The following is a 9567-nucleotide window of genomic DNA, read 5'->3' as shown; positions in this document are numbered from 1 at the left end:
CCACCGGTGTGATATCACTTCCGGGAAAACCCAAAAATGATGACAGTCCACTTAAGGAATCATTAAAACTCTAAGGTTTTACCACAGAATTTCCCAGGATTGCTAGAGAAGCATGATGTCGCTTCCAAGATTTCCCCAGAAGTGAGGTTGTACAATTTAGGAGTGTAACCCTTTTTTCCTGTTTTGGGGGGTTTGATCCCCGAATATGTTTGAGGGGAAAAAAAGCCAAATCCCATACTGGTATGGGCAGCGGAAGGGAGCTTGCTCTGGATATTCCAATTTTGTTGGGTCTATTAACCCAAACTCCAAAAATTCCAGCTGCTACCAAGACTGACATGGAGTTCGGAAACAGCAGGTATCAGTGCAGAACCAAATACTGGGATCGGCCTCTGTGCTTCTTGCTGCCTCCGAGCACATTTTTAAAAATGGTGCCGGGGCTGAAGCAGCCCTAATAATGGCAGAAATATTCCAGCATTATTTGGGATCTACTCAGAGGTGGGATCTAGCAGGTTCTCACAGGTTCCCGAGAGTAGGTTACTAATTATTTGTGTGTGCCAAGAGGGGGTTACTAATTGGTGATTTTGCCATGTGATTTTTGCCTTAGTTAAGCCTCTCCTCTCAGCAGTAGGGTGCAGAACTTGAAGCAGTCTAGCCGGTGTGCGTGGCAGCCTGCGCCCAAGGACCGGCACAGCGGCTGCATCCTTGCCACAGCCCTGCCCAGGAATGCCCCGCCCCCAGAATGCCCGGCCACGCCCCCGTCGTGCCCCACCCAGCCCCATTGGTGCTATGCCACAGTTTGAATCCCACCACCATGGGAACCTGTTACTGAAATTTTTGGATCCCACCGCTGGATCTACTTTTCAGCTCTCTTAAATCCTGACCATTTTTTTCAGGATTAAAAAAACTGATATGTTTTCAGGTTTTTTTTCCAGTTTGGCTTTGCAAAATGCACACTTCTACTACTTCCACTGCCAAAGGCTGCCTTCCCATCTTCTGGGCCTAGAAACCCTACACCTAGCACCACGGCTTCATAGACTGAGGTTTAAATCACCATTTGGTCAAGGGCACTTGTTGTGACCTTTAGGATTCCCAGGTGCCCACTAATAGCAGGTAATTTTCTGTTGCTCCCTGCCTCTGCCTGCCAACACTCAGTGGGCGGAAGCAGGTTGGCCAAAGGGAGGGAGTGATCCATGTCCCTGTATGATGACATCATTTCCGGCCCAATGTGGAAGTGCCAGCACTGTACTGTGGGGAGGATGCTCTATCATTCTCTTTTTAAGTCTATGGAAACCATAGAGGGTTTTTTTGGGACAAGTGCTAGAGCGTCCCCTCAGTGCAATGTTGGCGCTTCTGCATCACTACTGGGGTGATGTCATCATACAGGGAGGCAGATTACCATCCCCGATATCCGCCTCCCAAGAGCTCTCATTGGTTGCCAGAATGGACCTGACAACTCTACCTTGGACCATTCCCTCCCTCACCCACCTAATAGGATGGTTGTTGTGAGGATAGAGCAGAAGAGGAGAGACTGGCCTTGGCATCCCTCTTGGGAATAAAAGCAGTTTATCATAAGAACATAAGAACATAAGAACATGCCAGCTGGATCAGACCAGAGTCCATCTAGTCCAGCATTCTGCTACTCGCAGTGGCCCACCAGGTGCCTTTGGGAGCTCACGTGCAGGATGTAAAAGCAATGGCCTTCTGCTGCTGCTGTTCCTGAGCACCTGGTCTGCTAAGGCATTTGCAATCTGAGATCAAGAAAGATCAAGATTGGTAGCCATAGATCGGTTTCTCCTCCATAAATCTGTCCAAGTCCTTTTTAAAGCTATCCAGGTTAGTGGCCATCACCACCTCCTGTGGCAGCATATTCCAAACACCAATCACACGTTGCGTGAAGAAGTGTTTCCTTTTATTAGTCCTAATTCTTCCCCCCAGCATTTTCAATGAATGCCCCCTGGTTCTAGTATTGTGAGAAAGACTGGCCTGTAATTTCCTGGGTCCCCCCTAGACCCTTTCTTAAAGATTGGTGTGACACCATATCTAAATAAATAAATCTAGCAAAATTGCACAGAAGTCTGAGCCTGGGGGTTAACTTGAACCCACACTTTCCTCAGCTTCCCTCTCTTCAGGGGTTTGCATGTGTTCATACGTGAATAACTATATATTTGGACCCACAGAAAGAGAGGCAGGAGGAGTCTGGGAGCAGAAAGAGGGTTAGCCCCCCCCCCCCCCGTGTTGTTTTTCTGCTTTTTAGAAAAGGCCAACTGTGATAAGCGGCAGAGACGTACAATTGCACACAACATGAAGCTTGACCCTTAAAGGGAAAAACGGCTTTCCCGATTGCCCCAGAATTTCTCGGGCAACAATTCCTCCTAAGCAACCTTCCAATACACACACGTTCCCTTCCCCAGGCCTTTCCCTAGCCTGTCTTCAGCAACCATCCCTTTTTAATGCTTACTAGTGTGAAATAATCCTCTTTGCTGGCACTAGCAGAGCAGGATTATATCCAAATGAAAACAAGCCCCTCTCCCCTCCATCCCAGCTGATGTCATCCTCCTTTCCCCTCCTCCTCCTGATAGGAGCTGGATGGAGGGTGGGGGAGAGGGGAGCTGTTGCTACCTCATTACACAATCCGGCATGCTTCTTTGCGCCCTCTCTCTCCTGACTGGCAGGCTTCTAGCATTGCCAGGCCCGACTGTGAACCCACATCAATACTGACCCACAACCGACCACCTCGGCAAACGTTCGCATGCTCAACTCAGCAGACATAATGCCCTGTTGTTTTCAGCGATTCATGCCTCTTGCTGAGCATTGCCTCTCTCTCTCTCTCTCTCTCTCTCTCTCTCTCTCTCTCTCTCTCTCTACACACACACAAACACTTTTTGCCAGCAAGTCACAGCTTGGTGACCCTGTTGGATTTCCAAGGCCAGAGATCTTCAGAGGTGGTTGGTCATTGCCTGCCTTCACCTCACACCTCTGGTATTCTGTAACTGACTGTGAACAATCAATTGAAATAACCCACTACCTTCGGTCCGTTCAAAGGTACCGTTGTCCTTTATATAACACAGCTAGGAGGAAGTTCCTGGCACCTCTGTTGATTGACAAACAGCGTTCTCACAGACCAACAGAAAACCCTCTTCCTTCTGGACAATGGCTCAAGAGAAGTCTTAGAGTTGACTGGAAGGTTCCTCTGCATTGTAATTGCATGGCACTCTTAATGTAATTTTTGAAACATTTTATTCAAGCAGTGGCATAGTGGCTAAGAGCAGTGGCTAAGAGCAGGTGCACTCTGATCTGGAGGAACCGGGTTTGATTCCCAGCTCTGCCACTTGTGGAGGCTTATCTGGGGAATTCAGATTAGCTTGTACACTCCCACACACGCCAGCTGGGTGACCTTGGGCTAGTCACAGCTCTACGGAGCTCTCTCAGCCCCACTCACCTCACAGGGTGTTTGTTGTGAGGGGAAAAGGGAAAGGAGATTGTAAGCCCCTTTGAGTCTCCTACAGGAGAGAAAGGGGGAATATAAATCCAAACTCTTCTTCTTCTTCTTCTTAAGTCATCATTTCAGAGAATTTTAAAAAATACAGATCCCTATTTAGTTATATGGGTTGTTGTTTTTTTTACAAATTTCTATTTTTTAAAAAAGTACGTATTATTGTTGGTATCTGAAAGCCATTCAAGGTTTCCATTCATTCATTCACTTCTGGTATTCATCCAAGGTCAAGGCAGAAAGGTCACACGCTTCCATGGCAGAGTGGGGATTTGAACCCGCATTTCCCAGATCCTACTCTGACACCTGAAGCACTACACCACACTAAGTCTCACTGATTCTCATGGGGCAATGTTTTATGCCAGGGGTGGCCAACCTATGGCGCTCCGGATGTTCATGGACGACAATTCCCATAAGCCCCTTAAATTATTTGAATCCCACCACTGGATGGCACCCTTTGAGGGGTGATGCTAACCGCTCTTATTAAAACTCTATCTCAGTCCAGACAAGGACCTCTTCAATTTATTGGGAAGGAAAGTTTTTCTGGAGACCGTGTTGCAATATATACAAAGGAATCTATTTAAAAAAAACTGATGATTTGTCCACATGCAGATGCTTACATTTAATCTTGTATTGTTCTTGCGCTTTTATGTAACAGAGATGACACATTATTTAATGCGAGTATCTATTCACCAGCAGCACGTGTTCCTTTGATAGCCATTGTATCGTGATTTGGGTTGTCTTTTGCTCTTCTTTGTGCTTCTAGTGTAGTGGTGGGATCCAAAAATTTCAGTAACAGGTTCCCATGGTGGTGGGATTCAAACAGTGGCGTAGCGCCAATGGGGATGGGTGGGGCACGACGGGGGCGGAACATTCCTGGGCAAGGCTGTGGCAAGGATGCAGCCGCTGCGCCAGTCCTTGGGCGGGAAACGAATGCACGCAGGCGCAGGCTGCCACGCACGCCGGTGCACCTCCTGCTAGACTGCTTCAAGTTCTGCGCGCTACTGCTGAGACGAGGGGCGTAACTAAGGCAAAAATCACGTGGCAAAATCACCAATTAGTAACCCCCTCTCGGCACACACAAATAATTAGTAACCTACTCTCTGGAATCTGTGAGAACCTGCTGGGTCCCACCTCTGGCTAGTGTTTCAATATACTTCATATTTGAGTACTTCCTGGGATGGCATCATTTTGCAGAACTCCTAGGAAACATTTTTTTAAAAAAAAAATCTCAAAGAAGAACAATCCCTAAGCAACACCATTTATCCTGGACCCAATCAGAGCCTGACAGAAGTGCTCTATTTTTAAAGTGAGAAGATCCAGCAAGGCCCAAGCCTCCTGACCTTAAAGCCCTTCCACTTAGCCGCATGTAGTGATTTATTACTTCTTAGCGCTACGGAGAAAGCACGGCTCAGTGGTACAGATCGTGCTCTGCATGCAGACGGACCTAGACTCAGTCCCCGACATCCCCAGCCAAAGGATCTCGGGATACAAGAGAGAGACCTTTTCCAGTGGTTGATTACCGAACAAAATTAAGTTGTCTTTCCTGGGCCGAGCAACAGGAAACAGACCCCTTCCATTTTGATCTCTATAGCGGTAGATGATGACAAAGTCATCGGAAGGAACGACGGCGCAGACGGTAATTTCTGCCTGGCTTCACGCTTAATCTCTTCCTCAAATTGTAATTCTTCATGAAAGAGACCTGGAAGATCAGTGGCCAAATTAACCTCGCCTCTTTTCTATTTGAACACTCATCTGAGACTCCTATTACCAAAACGAAAAAGTACCCTGTGGATCAGAAGGCCAAAACCTTCCCTGCCCACCTGTCATTCAGAAGTCTTAGTCAACACACCAAAGGGTAGGTCAAACAGGCAGTCTCGCAGAACAAAACAAAAATGGGAAACAAAGGCAGGAATGGGTGAGGCATGACCCAGTGTTTTAGTGTCCTGTTTATGTGGCACAGTTCTGGGCACCGCAATTCAAGAAGGATATTGACAAGCTGGAATGGGTCCAGAGGAGGGCAACCAAAATGGTAAAGAGTCTGGAATCCATGCCCTACGAGGAAAGACTTAGGGAGCTGGGGATGTTTAGTTTGGTGAAGAGAAGGTGAAGAGGCGACATTTTAGCCATGTTTAGATATATGAAGGGATGTCATGTTGGTGAGGGAGCAAGCTTGTTTTCTGCTGCTCCAGAGAAAAAGACCAGGAGTAATGGGTTCAAAGTGAAGGAAAAGAGATTCCACCTAAACATCAGGAAGAACTTCCTGACAATAAGGGCTTTTCAACAGTGGAGTGCACTACCTCGGAGTGTAGTAGAATTTTCTTCTTTGGAGGTTTTTAATCAGAGGCTGGATGGCCATCTGTCAGGAGTGCTTTGATTGTGTGTTCCTGCATTGCAGGGGGTTGGACTTGATGGCCCTTGGGGTCTCTTCCAACTCTATGATTCTACGATTCTAAGTCACCAGTTGAAAGAATCTGGCAGTAGGGGATACGAAGGAACTAAATCCCTGAGAGGTTGCTACGTCAGAAAAATAGGGTCAGATGCAGAATAAAGTTTCCATTGGTGCAAAGGAATGTCATTCCACCTCCCAGCTCTGTTAACTTGTGTTTACAAACTACTGTGTTTACAAACTACTGGGGAACTAAGTCCCTGATGAAGCAGGTATGGTGGAAGTCTGTAGCGGCATCACAAATTCGGTCTCAAACGTGCAACCTTGAAACTCTGCTTTCGTTTTTTTCCCAGCTACTCTAATTTCCTCTAGTGAACCCATCTTAACCTCAGCAAACCACACTACAATAGGCTGTAATTGGAGATGAGGCATTTTCTGATGAACAGCTGCGTTTCACAGCACACTTCTTGGGAAACCCAGACGGGCGGCTTCCAGGAACAGCCCGCCTTTTCTAATTCTGGCCATGCACTCTGTAGGACTGGAAGATCCTGTTGGGGCTTTTCAGGAAGAAAAGACTAGGATGTTTGTAGTCTCAAAGCATGTTATGTCCACAGGAAGACTAAAAGAAATGTGATGATGTTGGGTTGGGTCTCACTAAAGTTGTCAACTCTGGGTAGGAAATTCCTGGGGATGTGGGGTGGAGCTTGGGGAATCAGGGGTTTAGGGCGGGGGGGGAAACAAGGGGAGTGACTGCTTTAGTGTATCAGAGGCAGCGAGAGCAGCTGGCAGCAAGGTGGTGGCTCCTCCTCGGTTTGAGACCAACAGGCCCTGCCTCACCTGTGTTATGCCTGAGACCACGACCTCATTCTAGAATGTGTCCATGATCCAAGCCAGAGACTTAGCAGAGCAAAACTTAACACCAGGGTGGGGGGTCAAATTCATGTGCTATGAGGACTGGATGTGACATAAATGTGGCCTGGTCAGGCCGTGTCCTGGGGGGGGGGGGCTGCCTTGGCTTGTTACTGAAAAGCCCTGAGGGGGTGCTTGGACTGGCGAGCCCGCAGCAGGGTGGGGAGGCTGCCTTGAGAGTACTTATCAGGCCCCCAAGCCAGCTGGGGCAACCCGCCCCTTTCTCAGCTGGCTCACAGGCAGAGGTGGGATCCAGCAGGTTCTCACAGGTTCCCGAGAGTAGGTTACTAATTATTTGTGTGTGTCGAGAGGGGTTTACTAATTGGTGATTTTGCCACGTCATTTTTGCCTTAGTTATGCCCCTCCTCTCAGCAGTAGCGTGCAGAATTTGAAGCAGTCTAGCAGGAGGTGCACCGGCGTGCGTGACAGCCTGCGCCTGCGTGCATTCGTTTCCCACCCAAGGACCAGCGCAGCAGCTGCGTCCTTGCCAAAGCCCCGCCCAGGAATGCCCCGCCCAGCCCCACTGGTGCTACGTCACAGTTTAAATCCCACCACCATGAGAACCTGTTACTGAAATTTTTGGATCCCACCACTGCTCACAGGCCCGGTAAGCCCCCTCAAGGGACCAGATTTGGCCCCTGGACTGCATGTTTGATACCCCTGACTTAACATCTAGTTAGGCCCTCAAATAGTCTGGCTGAATTTTCTTCAGTCACCAGCTCATTGTGGCTCCACAGTACGAAATGTAGAGACCCACGTATATCCTTTCCCTGGAGCTCCTCTTGTATGGCCTGAAGATCAAATAGTCTGGGTTGGACCAAACGTATCTCATCCGGTCTTAAAACATGGGGTGGAGACGAAGACGACTGACAGGAACATAAGAGGATTTCATGGCCTGGGTCTGCTGAGGTGAAGACTGCATTATCGATTGCTTTCCAGGAAGAGCTTAACCAATCTAACACACACCACTGGGGGTCTGTATTTTCACACAGCTCAGGCAGCCTTTGGCACAGAAACAAAACAGAAGATGGGATCTTTCCAATCCCATCAATCTCTGAGAAAAACCAGTCAGTCACAATCAAGCACATATCTACCTCAGCCTAAAAGGGGCATGTCAGGCATAAAAAGACATGAGCAGATACCAGGATTCCATGCACCTGGATGTGTGTGGTATGACATAAGTCACCATGAAGATCGTTTTTAAAAATGGGAAGAACGGGTGGAAATGTCAGAAACAAATGGTTGCAGGATCAGCAATTTAAAGAACTGCGGAAGAGAGGCATATTTCTTCAAGAAATTATAGGCAGTAATGCAGCTGGTTTCTAGTTCCGGGTTTGGGTCTCCACTTCTCCATACAAGCAGCAGAGTTTTATCTAATTGATCAGATTTGTTACCTCACTCCTGCTGGGTAATCTCAGACTACACACAGTTCTCTCCAGACTCTCTCAGCACCACCTACTCACAAGGTGTCTGTTGTGGGGAGAGGAAAGGGGTTTGTAAGCCACATTGAGTCTCCTTACAGGAAAGGCAGGGTATAAAACCCAAACTTCTTCTGTCAGGCTTTATAGATCCACAAGTCTTTTTAGAAATATTAGAATTCACTGTCTTTTCACATAAGTATAAGATTTGGGATGCAAACGTCCTGACTAGAATCAGGCTCCTGAGAAGCTTAAAAATAGAGTTCCACAGAGACACCAGCTGCAAGTCCCGGTGGCAACCACATGGCAAACATAACATTTAGTTTGGCCCTTAGACACATACAGAGATACTTCTCCTTAACTAAATACTAGAACAGGTGGTCAACCCCCAATTTGTTCAGTAGGGGGAACAACGCTGGCACTCCATCCAACATTCATGCTGATCATTCTGTTGCAAGTCTTTAGCTCATGCAGGGAACTGTCCAAGGTGCTGACTCTGGATTTTAACGTCACTTGTCCCCAAAAAAACCCCGTTCTGCTGACGATCCCTTCTCTCCACCAACTGAGTTCTGCAATCCAGCCCTGATGGGGTTGCAGATTCTTCCCCTCTTTCATACCTCTTCCCAAAGGTAGTTGCCCCTCTTTGGGTATCAAATGCAATCAGGAAGCTATTTGTACACCAGAGCCAGCGTGGTATACTAGTTAAGAGCAGGTGCACTCTAATCTGGAGAACCGGGTTTGATTCCCCGCTCTGACACTTGAGCTGTGGAGGCTTATCTGGTGAACTAGTTTGTGCACTCCAGACACAACCAGAACTAGCTCGTGCATTCCAACACATTCCGGCTGGTGACTTTGGGCCAGTCACAGCTCTTTGAAGCTCTCTCAGCCCCACCCACCTCACAGGGTGTTTGTGGGGGGGGGGGGGAGGGAAAGGAGATTGTAAGCCCCTTTGAGTCTCCTTACAGGAAAAAAGGGGGATATAAATCCAAACTCCTCTTCTTCTTCTAATGACAGATGCATCTAGAAAAGGTTTTTATGAGGCAGTTCATACTCAAAGAAATTTTAATGCATCACTATGGCTTGACTCTGCAGGTGCCAGCCATAGACGTGGGCAAAAACTACCAGATCAAGGACACAGCTCGAAAAACCCACAACAGCCAGTCGATTCCGGCTGCGGAAGCCTTTAACAATACAAGAAACCTGAATGTGTTTAGAAAACAGATCCAACATTGTGACTTTGGCTAAGCAAGTTGGGGCGGGGTGGGGTGGGGGGGGGGAAGCATATATCTTTAGGATTATGAGCTTTAATTAATTCAAACCAGCAGCAGAATTAACAGAAGCTTGTATTGATTTGAGGAGCC

At 47.6% G+C, this 9567-nt stretch overlaps 1 protein-coding gene across 1 annotated transcript in view; it reads right to left on the bottom strand.

Moving 5' to 3' along the window:
* LOC125444007 (MAGUK p55 subfamily member 2-like) overlaps nucleotides 1–9567 on the bottom strand; it is a 51305-nt gene that overhangs the window by 22725 nt on the left and 19013 nt on the right. The gene's annotated exons all lie outside the window — the stretch shown is intronic.

This window comes from Sphaerodactylus townsendi, linkage group LG15 (genome assembly GCF_021028975.2).
Source record: "Sphaerodactylus townsendi isolate TG3544 linkage group LG15, MPM_Stown_v2.3, whole genome shotgun sequence".
In the NCBI taxonomy this organism is placed as follows: domain Eukaryota; kingdom Metazoa; phylum Chordata; class Lepidosauria; order Squamata; family Sphaerodactylidae; genus Sphaerodactylus; species Sphaerodactylus townsendi.
This window is presented reverse-complemented; position numbering and strand designations above follow the sequence as displayed.